Genomic DNA, 13,425 nt, shown 5'->3' on the forward strand with positions numbered 1-13,425 from the left:
ATGTGTCACCTACTCTTTGAGACCAAAGGAAGAAAAATTTATTTTGTCCAGAACTTAAAATTTCTGTAGCACATAATCTAACTCAGCCTGTCTGGATAGTTCATTTAAACAATCGAAACACAGTGAGCCCAGAATAAGAATGAGGGCTTTTAATCCTGTATAGCTTAATATAATGCCTAAATTCATCCCAGTGTGCATTAAACAGATAATCAAAAAGTATTGGCAAAGTCTCTTGAGGGATGGGAGAAAAAATATGGGACTATTTAAAACTTTACCATCAGGGAAACCCCTGTGTGCTGGTTTGAAAGGAAGTATGCCCCCTAAGAAAAGCCATGTTTTAATATAAATCCCGTTTCTTAAAGGTAGAATAATCTCTATTCAAAACTGTATATTTGAAACTGTAATGAGATCATCTCCCTGGTTGATGTGATTTAGTTAAGCATGGTTGTTAAACTGGATTAGGGGATGACATGTCTCCACCCATTTGAGTGGGTCTTGATTAGTTTCTGAAGTCCTATAAAAGAGGAAACATTTTGGAGAATGAGAGATTCAGAGAGAGCAGAATGACATAGCCATGAGAAGCAGAGTCCACCAGCCAGCGACCTTTGGTGATGAAGAAGGAAAATGCCTCCTGGGGAGCTTCACGAAACAGGAAGCCAGGAGAAGACGCTAGCAGATGATGCCGTATTTGCCATGTGCCCTTCCAGATGAGAGAGAAACCCTGAACTTCATCAGCCTTCTTGAACCAAGGTATCTTTCCCTGGATGCCTTAGATTGGACATTTCTGTAGACTTGTTTTAACTGGGACATTTTCTCAGACTTAGAACTGTAATCTAGCAACTCATTAAATTCCCCTTTTAAAAGCCATTCCGTTTCTGGTATATTGCATTCCGGCAGCTAGCAAACTAGAACACCCTGATACTGTGTCAAACATTAGGGACACTCAAATCAATAGGCCAAACCCTTAATCTTGAGGTTTACTCTTGCGAAGCTTATGTAGGTAGCAGAGAAGCTTAGTCTACCTATAGATATGCCTAAGAGTTACTTCTGGAAGACCTCTTTTGTTGTTCAGATGTGAACTCACTCTCTCTAAGCCTAACTCTGCAAGTCAAATCATTGCCCTCCCCACTAAGTGAGACATGAGATCCAGGGGTGAAAGTCTCCCTGGTGGCATGGGAGATGACTCCAGGCCTAGAACCGTGGGATCAATAATGCCATCATGACCAAAAAAGGGGAAAGAAGTATAACAAAGTATCAGTGGGTGAAAGAGTTCAAATAGAGTCAAGAGGCCACTCTTATGCAAGCTTCAGTTAGACATCTTTACCTATCATAACTTGCCAAACCCCAACAAAAACCATTCAAGCCAATCCTAAAGAAAAACTTAGGACAATATATAAGATTCTACAAAGGTTCCATACACTAGGATAACTTTCCAGAAACTTACAACTTCCAGATGGGTGCCTGGACCAGATAAGTCATGAAACCTAGAGGAGCCAGCCTTTCCAGAACACCAGCTAGTTCCATCTCCATACCCCGTATTATTGACAGCCTCTTCCAACATGAAAAATTTAGAATGACCATAGCTCTAAATACTCCTAAAGAGTGGGAGAAATTTCAAAGGTGATGGTGGAGTTATACAGAGAAGGTAGGGTTTAATAAACGAGTATGATTGCTGAGTCATTATACTGATATTTTGCTTAGTGTCCAGTGTCTCAGGGCAGCTAGAAGTAAAAACCTAAAATTGTGGAATTGGAACCCATACCAAACTCTGAAATCTGCTCTACAACTAATTATTGCTCTGTGCTAAAAGGAAAAATCTGCAATGATGGTATGGTAGCCCATGACAAACTCTGGGATCTGTTCTGTAACTACTTGTTGAAGAGAACTTTGAAAACTAATGCTTTTTTCTTTCTTTTCTTTGTTATATTATACAATAAAAAAAGTTTTGAAAAATGTACAGGGTTCCTATTTGGAATGATGGAAATGTTTTGGTAATGGATGGTGGTGATGGTAGCACAACATTGTGAATACAATTAAAAGCACTGAAATATATGATTAAAATGGGAAGTGTTAGATTGTATATAGGACAACAATAAAAATTTCTTAAGAATCCATGGAGCTACCCTACAAAGTGAATCCTAAATTAAACCACAGACTTTAATTAACAGTACAAGTTTAAAAGGTGCTATGATCTTTAATTGTTATCAACTGTAACAAATATTCCACACAAATGCAAAGTGTTGGTGGTTGGGTGGTATATGGGAATTCTGTATTTTATGTATGATTAATCTGTAAACCCGCCATGCCGGTTTGAATCTGTTGTGTACCCCAGGAAAGCCATGTTCTTTAATCCTCGATTCAATATTTTGGGTGGGATCTTTTTGACTAAGTTGTTTCCATGGGGACATGATCCACCTAATTGTGGATGGTAACTTTTGATTAGATGGTTTCCATGGAGACATGTCTCCACCCATTCAAGAAGGGGTGCTTACTGGAATCGTTTAAGAGGAAACCACTTGGGAAAAAAGCTTCAGGACTGACAGAGCCCACACAGTCAGAGATCTTTGGAAATGCAGAAGGCAAATGCCCCCAGCGAAGTCCTTTGAAACCAGAAGCCTGGAGAGAAAGCTAGCAGCTGTCACCATGTGCCTTCCCAGCTCAGAGAGGTGTCTGGACCCATCAGCCTTTCTTGAGCCAATTTCTTTTTCTCAGGATGCCTTCATTTGGACATTTTATAGCCTTAGAACTGTAAACTTGCAACTTAATAAATTCTCTTTTTATAAGCTATTCCATTTTGGTTTTTTACTTTTTATTGATAAATATTAACACATATACATTCCATACATAGTGTACAATCAATGGCTCACAATATCATCACATAGTAAAGTAAAAAATGCATATATTCCATACCCTTAACCCTTCCTTTCATTGACCACTAGTATTTCCATCTACTCAATTTATTTTACCCTTTTTCCCCCTTATTATTTATTTTTTTAATCCATATTTCTTTACTCATCTGTTCATACTCTGGATAAAAGGAGCAACAGACACCAGGTTTTCACAATCCCACAGTCACATTGTAAAAGTTATATCTTTATACACTTGTCTTCAAGAATCAAGGCTACTGGAACACAACTCAACAGTTCTGTTCCATTTTTGGTATATTGCATTCCAGCATCTTTAACAAAGTAAAACACCCCCTTTCTTCTTTACTGTAATTCAGCATTTACTGAAGAATATCCGATGGAATATCAATGCTGAAAACACTCGAAAGTAAACCTGTAGGTGGTGGCTTAGTGAGGTGTGGAATTTAGTTCGTCCTCCAGAGCAGCTAATAAATAGCCAGGAACAGTACAGAACTACTACTAGGGCCACATCAGTGACTGGACACACAGTGTACGCCAGTCTGGACAAGATGGACCAGCTGTGATCCAACTCAGAACCCAAGGCTTCTCAGGCTCCAACTGCCCCAGGCAAGGGCAGAATTAAGCTTGTCTGAGAGTTTGGCTGAAGGTTGTGACTTCCCCAGGAAAAGAGGTGAAGCTGAGCTCAAGTGGAATCCCTCCCTCAAGGAATTCGGACCCAGGATCCGGAAAACTGAAGTGATTAAAGCCAACCTACAACCTCTCCTCTATCTCAACCATGCCCCCAGCAGGAAGAGTCTGCAGAAGTTAAAGGTACAGCATCACTTTATGCTAGTGGGACCCACAAGCAGAAAAGCCACACACTGGGCAGGATAGGAAAAACCTACAGAGTCTAGAGGCTTCATAGGAAAGTCTTTCAATCTGCTGGGTCTCACCCTCAGGGAAAACTGATACAGGTGCCTCTCTCATCCTGAAAGGAGGCCAGTTGGGTGTGGGAAAATCTGACTGGGGTCTATAATAACTAATTAGACCTAGCTAAGGTAAAAAAAAAAAAGAAAGAAAGAAAGAAAGAAAGAAAGAAAGAAAGAAAGAAGGAAAAAAAAGGCACCATATGGGCAGGACAAGAAACAAGAATGGAAAATTCTGATCTGTTAAACAAAACCTATATTAGAGGTCTAGAATAAGCTGAACTGAATGTCAAAGAATATATAGACAACAAATTCATCCAGCAAAAAAAATTATAGGTAAAAAAGTGAAAACAATCTCCAGAATAAGCTAATTAAGGAAACTAATTGTCTACACACCAGCAAAAAATAATGAATCATACTAGGAAAATTGAAGATATGGCCCAGTCAAAAAGGAACAAACCAACAATTCAAATGAGATACAGGAGTTGAAACAATTAATTCAGAATGTTCCAACAGACATGGAAAATCTCATCAAAAATCAAATCAATGAGTTGAGGGAGGATATAAAGAAGGCAAGTGATGAATAAAAAGAAGAAATCAAAAGTCTGAAAAAACAAATCACAGAACTTATGGGAATGAAAGGCACAGTAGCAGAGATGGAAAAAATGGAAACTTACAATGTGGTATTTCAAGAGGCAGAAAATAGGATTAGTGAACTGGAGGATGGGGCATCTGGAATCTGACATGAAAAAGAAAATATAAGGAAAAGAATGGAAAATATGAGCAGGGACTCAGGGAATTAAATGACAACATGAAGCACATGAATATACATGTCGTGGGTGTCCCAGAAGGAGCAGAGAAGGGAAAAGGAGGGGAAAAAGTAATGGAGGAAATTATCACTGAAAAATCTCCCAACTCTTATGAAAGACTTAAAATTACAGATCCAAGAAGTGCAGCATACCCAAACAGAATAGATCCAAATAGATGTACTCCAAGACACTTACTAATCAGAATGTCAGATGTCAAATAGAAAGAGAGAATTTTGAAAGCAGCAAAATAAAAGCAATCCATCACATGCAAGGGAAGCCCAATAAGACTTGTGTAGATTTCTGAGCAGAGACCATGGAAGTGAGAACACAGTGGTATGATATATTTAAGATACTAAAAGAGAAAAACTGCCAACCAAGAATTTTATATCCAAAAAAATTGTCCTTCAAAAATGAGGAGGAAATTAAAACATTTTCAGACAAAAAATCGCTGAGAGAATATGTGGCCAAGAGACCAGCTCTGCATGAAATACTAAAGGGAGCACTAGAGACAAATAGGAAAAGACAGGACAGAGAGGTGTGGAGAAGAATGCAGAAATGAAGACCATCAGTAAAGATAAAAGAAGAAAATTTAGATGTGACATTAAAAAACAGAATTAAAAAAACAGGACCCATCTATATGCTATCTACAGGAGATGCATTTTAGAGCCAAGGATAAACATAGGTTGAAAGTGAAATGATGGGAAAAGATATTTCATGCAAACAACAATCAGAAAAGAGCAGGAATAGCTATACTAATATCCAACTAATTAGACTTCAAATGTAAAACAATTAAAAGAAGCAAAGAAGGACACTATGTATTAGTAAAAGTAACAATTCAACAAGAAGACATAACAATCATAAATATTTATGCACTGAGCCAGAGTACTCCAAAATACATGAGGTAAACACTAAAAATAGAAATGGACACATCAACCATAATAGGTGGAGACTTCAATTCCCCACTCTCATCAATGGACAGAACATCCAGACAGGGGCTCAATAAAGAGATAGAGAATGTGAGTAATACAATAAATGAACTAAACCTAACAGACATTTATAGCACATTACACCCCACAACAGCAGAATACACCTTTTTCTCAAGAGCTCATGGATCATTCTCAAGGACAGACCATATGTTGGGTCACAAAGCAAATCTCAATAAATTAAAAAGATTGAAATCATACAAAACACTTTCTCAGATCATAAAGGAATGAAGTTGGAAATCAATAGGCAGAGGGTCAGAAAATTCACAAATATATGGAGGCTCAACAACACACTCTTAAAACAACCAGTGGATCAAGGAAGAAATTACAAGACAAATTAGTAAATATCTCAAGGCAAATGAAAATGAAAACACAACATATCAAAATTTATGGGATGCAGCAAAGGCAGTGCTGAGAGGGAAATTTATTGCCCTAAATACCTATATCAAAAAAGAAAAAAGAGCAAAAATTGAGGAATTAACTGTCCACTTGGAAGAACTAGAGAAAGAATAGCAAACTAACCCCAAAGCAAGCAAAAGGAAAGAAATCACGAAGATTAGAGAAGAAATAAATGAAATTGAGAGCAAGAAACAATCCACAAAACCAGAAATTGGTTCTAGGAGAAAATCAATAAGATTGATGGACCCTTAGTGAGGTTGACAAAAAGAAGAAGACAGAGGATGCAAATAAATAAAATCAGAAATGGAAGAGGAGACACAACCACTGACCCTGTAGAATTAAAGGAAATAATGAGAGGATACTATGAACAACTTTATGCTAATAAACTAGACAATGTAGATGAACTAGACAACTTCCTAGAAAGGCACGAACAACCAACATTGACTGAGAAGAAACAGACAACCTCAGCAAACCAATCACAAGTAAGGAAATTGAATTAGTCATTAAGAAGCTCACAAAAAAAAGAAAAGTCCAGGACGATGGCTTCACATGTGAATTCTACCAAGCATTCAAGAAAGAATTAGTACCAATCCTGCTGTTCTAGTTTGTTAGCTGCTGGAATGCAACACACCAGAGATGGATTGGCTTTTAAAAAGGGGGATTTATTTTGTTAGTTCTTCAGAGGAAAGGCAGCTAACGTTCCACTGAGGTTCTTTCTTACGTGGAAGACATAGGATGGTCTCTGCTGGTCTTTTCTCCAGGCCCCTGGGTTCCAACAACTTTCCCCGGGTGACTTCTTTCTGCATCTCCAAAGGCCTGGGCTGAGCTGCAAGTACTGAGATGAGGAATGCCGAGCTGCTTAGGCTGTGCTTGCGCTCTCTCATTTAAGCACCAGCCAATTAAGTCAAACGTCACTCATTGCAGCAGACACGCCTCCTAGACGACTGCAGATGTAATTAGCAACAGATGAGGTTCACGTACCATTGGCTTACGTCCGCAGCAACAAAACTAGGTATGCTCACCTGGCCAAGTTAACAACTGAATCTAACTAACACAACTGCTTAAACTTTTCAAAAAAATTGAAGAGGATAGAAGGCTACCTAACTCATTCTATGAAGCCAGCATCACCCTCATACCAAAGCCAGACAAAGATACTACAAGAAAAGGAAATTACAGACCAATCTCTCTAATGCATATAGATGCAAAAATCCTCAACAAAATTCTCACAAATCGAATTCAGCAGCACATTAAAAGAATTACACACTATGACCAAGTAGGAGTCATCCCAGGTATGCAAGGATGGTTCAAAATAAGAAAATCAATTAATGTAATACACCATATTAACAAATCAAAGCAGAAAAAACACATGATCCTCTCAATTGATGCAGAAAAGGCATTTGACAAAATTTCAACATCCTTTCTTATTGAAAACACTTCAAAGGATAGGAATAGAAGGGAATTTCCTCAGCATGATAAGTGGAATATATGAAAAATCCACAGCTAACATCATCCTCAATGGGGAAATACTTAAAACTTTCCCCCTAAGATCAGGAACAAGACAAGGATGTCCACTATCACCACTGTTATTCAACATTGTGTTGGAAGTTCTAGCTAGAGCAATTAGACAAGAAAAAGAAACACAAGACATCAAAAGTGGAAAGGAAGAAGTAAAACTCTCACTGTTTGCAAATGATATGATACCATATGTTGAAAACCCTGAAAAACCCACAGCAAAAGTACTAGAGCTAATAAATCAGTACAGCAAAGTGGCAGGTTACAAGATCAATACTCAAAAATCTGTAGTGTTTCTATACATTAGTAATGAACAATCTGAAGGGGAAATCAAGAAAAATTTTCATTTACAATTGCAACCAAAAGAATAAAATATTTAGGAATAAATTTAACTAAGGATACAAAAGGCCTATACAAAGAAAACTACAAGAAATTTCTTAAAGAAATCACAGAAGACCTAAATAAATTAAAGGACATACCATGTTCATTGATTGGAAGACTAAATATAGTTAAGATGTCAATTCTACCTAAACTGATTTATAGATTCAATGCAGTACCAATTAAAATCCCAAAAACTGACTTTTCAGAAATAGAAAAACCAACAACCAAATTTATCCGGAAGGGTAGTGTGCCCCAAATAGCTAAAAATATCCTGAGGAAGAAAAATAAAGTCAGAGGTCTCACACTGCCTGACTTTAAGGTGTATTACAAAGCTACAGTGGTCAAAAAAAGCATGGTACTGGCATAAAGATAGATAAACTGACCAGTGGAATTGAATAGAGTGTTCAGATATAGACCCTCTCATCTATGGACAATTGATCTTTGATAAGGCAGTCAAGTCAACTCACCTGGAACAGAACAGTCTCTTCAATAAATGGTGCCTAGAGAGCTGGATATCCTCATGTAAAAGAATGAAAGAGGATCCATATCTCACACCCTACACAAAAATTAACTCAAAATGGATCAAAGACCTAAACATTAGATCTAAGACCATAAAACTTTTAGAAGAAAATGTAGAGAGGTATCTTATAAATCTTATAACAGGAGGTGATTTCCTAGATCTTACACCCAAAGCACGAGCATTGAAAAAAGAAATAGATAAATGGGATCTCCTCAAAATTAAACACTTTCGTGCATCAAAGAACTTTGTCAAGAAAGTAAAAAGACAGCCTACACAATGAGATACAATATTTGGAAATGATTTATCAGATAAAGTCCTAGTATCCAGAATGTATAAAGAGATTGTTCAACTCAACAACTAAAAAGACAAACAACCCAATTACCAAATGGGCAAAAGACATGAACAGACACTTCTCAGACGAGGAAATACAAATGGCCAAAGGCACATGAAAAGATGGTCAACTTCTCTGGCTAGTAGGGAAATGCAAATAAAAACCACAATGAGATATCATCTCACACCCACCAGAATAGCCATCATTAATAGAACAGAAAACGACAAGCGCTGGAGAGGATGTGGAGAAAGAGGCACACTTATCCAGTTGGTGGGAATGTCAAATGGTACAACCATTGTGGAAGGCAATCTGGCAGTTCTTCCAGAAGCTAAGTATAGAATTTCCATATGATCTGGCAATACTATTGCTAGGTATCTACTCAGAGGACATGAAGGCAAGGACACTGTTCTAGTTTGCTAGCTGCCAGAATGCAATATGCCAGAAATGGAATGGCTTTTAAAAAGGAGAATTTAATAAGTTGCTCGTTTACAGTTCTAAGGCTGAGAAAATGTCCCAGTTAAAACAAGTCTATAGAAATGTCCAATCAAAGGCATCCATCCAGGGAAAGATATCTTGCTTCAAGAAGGCCAGTGAAGTTCAGGGTTTCTCTCTCAAGTGAGAAGGCACATGGAGAACACAGTCAGGGCTTCTCTCTTGGCTGGAAGGGCACATGGCGAACACAGCATCATCTGCTAGCTCTCTCTCCTGGCTTCTGGTTCATGAAGCTTCCCGGGAGGCGTTTTCCTTCTTCATCTCCAAAGGCTGCTGGCTCATGGACTCTCTGCTTTGTGGTGCTGCAGCATTCTCTGCTCTCTTCGAATCGCTCATTCTCCAAAATGTTTCCCTTTTATAGGACTCCAGAAACTTATCAAGACCCACCTAAATGGGTGGAGACATGTCATCACCTAATCCAGTTTAATAACCACTCTTGATTAAATCACATCTCCAGGAAGATGATCTGATTTCAGTTTCAAACACACAGTATTGAATAGGGATTGTTCTGCCTTTACAAAATGGGATTTTGATTAAAACATGACTTTTCTAGGGTTCATACATCCTTTCAAACCAGCATAGACACAAACAGACATTTCCACACCAAAGTTTATAACAGTATTATTTACAATTGCCAAGAGATGGAAGCAGCCCAAGTGTCCATCAACAGAGGAGTGGCTAAACAAGCTGTGGTGTATACATACGACAGAGTATTACGCAGCTGTAAAACAGAATAAAGTTATGAAGTACGTAACAACATGGATGGACCTTGAGGATGTTATGCTGAGTGAGATTAGCCAGAAACAAAAGGACAAATACTGTATGGTCTCACTGATTTGAACTAACATTAGTTGAGTGAACCTGGAGAATTTCATTTAAGAACAGAGACCATCAGGAGATAGAAATATGGTAGATATTGGGTAATTGGAGCTGAAGGGATACAGGACTGATTGTAAAAATTCACAAATGGATAGCACAATACTATCTAACTGTAATAAGATAATGTTAGAACACTGAATGCAGCTGAATGTAAGAATGATAGAGGAAGGAGGGCTGGGGGCACAAATGAAATCAGAAGGAAAGATAGATGATAAAGACTGAGATGGCATAATCTAGGAATGCCTAGAGTGTACAATGATAGTGACTAAATGTACAAATTTCAAAATGTTTTTGCATGAGGAAAGGTAATTCATATTTTAAAACTTTAACTTATGTGTGAGACTAAAGCAAAAAATGTTTATTTGGTACAAAATTTATATTTTGACTAGTGCATTTCCTCATTTAACTCATATGGACAGTTAAATTGAACACCATAACTACATGGAACCTTGAGTAGGGCATGAGAGTTTGCATGTTTGCCCAGAATGATGCCCCGATAAATTCCAGAATGATTTGAACAGTGAATAAAAAGTATTTGCAAAGTCCCCATGGGGGAATGGCAAGAAAGGAGGAAAATTCAACTTTCTTGTATGGAGAATTTCTGATATTCTTGCAAGCAGTGGGGATAACCAAAGCAATAGGCTGAGCCCTTAATCTTGGGGTTTGTTCATATGAAACTTATCCCTGCAAAGGAAAGGCTAAGCCTACTTAAAATTAGGCCTAAGAGTCACCCCCAGAGAATCTCATTTGTTGCTCAGATGTGGCTTCTCTCTCTCTCTCAGCCAACAGAGCAAGCAAACTCACTGCCCTCCCCCTCTCTACATGGGACATGACTCCCAGGGGTGTACATCTTCCTGGCAACATGGGACAGAAATCCTAGAATGAGCTGGGACTCAACATCAAGGGATTGAGAAAATCTTCTCAATCAAAAGGGGGAAAAGAGAAATAAGACAAAATAAAGTGACAATGGCTAAGAGATTTCAAACAGAGTCGAGAGGTTATCCTGATGCATTATATAGATATCACCTTTTCAGTTAAGGTATATTGAAGAGGCTGGAGGAAAGTGCCTGCAAATGTAGAGCTGTGTCCCAGTAGCCATGTTTCTTGAAGATGACTGTATAATGATACAGATTTGACAATGTGACTGTGTGATTGTGAAAACATTGTGTCTGATGCTCCTTTTATCTATAGTATGGACCAATGAGTAAAACATATGGATTAAAAAAAAATAATAGGGGGAACAAATGTTAAAATAAATTTAGTAGATCGAAATGCTAGTGATCAATGAAAGGGAGTGGTAAGGGGTATAGAAAAACAACAGGGGAAACAAAGGCTAAAATATATTGGGTAGATGGAAATACTAGCAATCAGTGAGAGGGAAGGGTAAGGGATATGGTATGTATGAGTTATTTTCTTTTTCTTTTTCTAAATTGAAAAATGATCTTGGTGATGTTGTAAGAAATGATCTTGGTGATGAATATACAACTATATGATGATATCGTGAGTTTTTTATTATATACCAAGAATGGCATGCTCATATGGTAAAAATGTTTGTGTTTGCATGTTATGTTTAAAAAAACTTAAAATATTAAAAAAAAAAATAAGCCTGTAGTCAAATAAGTTTAGAATAGGCAAGCTCCCCTAATCTTAAAGCTTTATAAGCACATTAGCATATTAAAGGTGCTGATAAGTTGATATAAAATATTGCTTTAAAATATTTAACAAAGATTTTCACAAATTTATTCATTTGAACACAGAGCATTTCATTTTTCACACAAGAGAATACTGCATAGAAAATATTATTAAGCTTCCCAGGAGCCTCAATACTGGAAAAAAGAGTGCCCTGGTTAAGGAATTTGTTCTAGTTTGCTAGCTGCCGGAATGCAACACACCAGAGATGGATTGGCTTTTAATAAAAGGGGATTTATTTCGTTAGTTCTTCAGAGGAAAGGCAGCTAACTTTCAACTTGAGGTTCTTTCGTACGTGGGAAGGCACAGGGTGGTCTCCACTGGCCTTCTCTCCAGGCCTCCGGGTTCCAACAACTTTCCCCACAGTGATTTCTTTTTGCACTTCTAAAGGCCTGGGCTGAGCTGCGACTGCTGAGATGAGGTATGCAAGTTGCTTGGGCTGTGCTACTTTGAACTCTCTCATTTAAGCACCAGCCAATTAAGTCAAACATCATTCATTGCAGCAGGCACACCTCCTAGCCAACTGCCAACGTAATCAGCAACAGATGAGTTCACATACCATTGGCTCATGTACACAGCAACAGAACTAGGTGCCTTCACCTGGCCAAGTTGACAAATGAATCTAACTACCACAGAATTTAAGTCAAATTAATAAGAAATTCAAAACAATTATAAAATAATAAATTTGTATTCTTTTTACTTTACCCTTGAATTCATTTTCTAGGGTGGATACAACTAATTACCACAAACTTGGTAGCCTTGAACCACAGAAATTTATTCTCTCACAGTTCTGGAAGCTAGAACTCTGAAATCAAGATGTGGGCAGGGTTGTAGTCGCTTCAAAGGCTCTAGGGCAGGATTTTTTTCTTGCCTCTTCCAGTTTCTGGTGACCCAGGTGTTCCCTGGCTTTTGACCACTTAACTCCAATCTCTACCTCTGTCTTCACATGGCCTTCGCCTTCTCCCTTCTGTAAGTTGTCACTGAATTAAGGACCTACCTGGATATCCAGGATAAACTCATCTCAAGGTCCTTAATTACCGTTTTTCCAAATAAAGTCACATTCACAGGAGCCAAGGATTGGAATGAGAACATGCCATTTGGGGGGCCACTATTCACCTCACTACAACCCTGAAGAGACAGTAGTATCAGCCTATCACCAAGATCATCCCTGGGTAAATTAATAAAAACGTTTAGACCTGCAAAGTTGAAGGCCAGACCCTGGACGATAAATTCATCTGGCGCTATACTTCTGCCTCACCATGCCATCATCACCACCACCCTTTTTCAATCAAAACATCAATAGAAGACATGATAATTTCATTTTATAGATAGAGAAACTGAGACTCAAAGAATTTGAGTAAACTTCCATGGTCACTGAGCCAGAAAGTGATAGAACTGCAATTCCAACTGTGGGCTTCAGGATTATGAAATCATTCTCTCTCAACTCTATCCCACTGCCTTCCTCCCCTCACCCCACAAGGTACATTATTCCTTCCAGAGTCATGAAGAACAAATATAACATACAATAAACATGAAAGGAGACTTCTTCAAACATGTGAAGTTTTTTATACCCTGTTTTTCTCTTTTCTTAACTTCCCTTCAGCCTTCATTTATATGGCACCCCTTGTCCACTTACCCTTATAGTCAAATCCTCTCAA

The sequence above is a fragment of the Tamandua tetradactyla genome, chromosome 7, assembly GCF_023851605.1.
Source record: "Tamandua tetradactyla isolate mTamTet1 chromosome 7, mTamTet1.pri, whole genome shotgun sequence".
In the NCBI taxonomy this organism is placed as follows: Eukaryota; Metazoa; Chordata; class Mammalia; order Pilosa; family Myrmecophagidae; genus Tamandua; species Tamandua tetradactyla.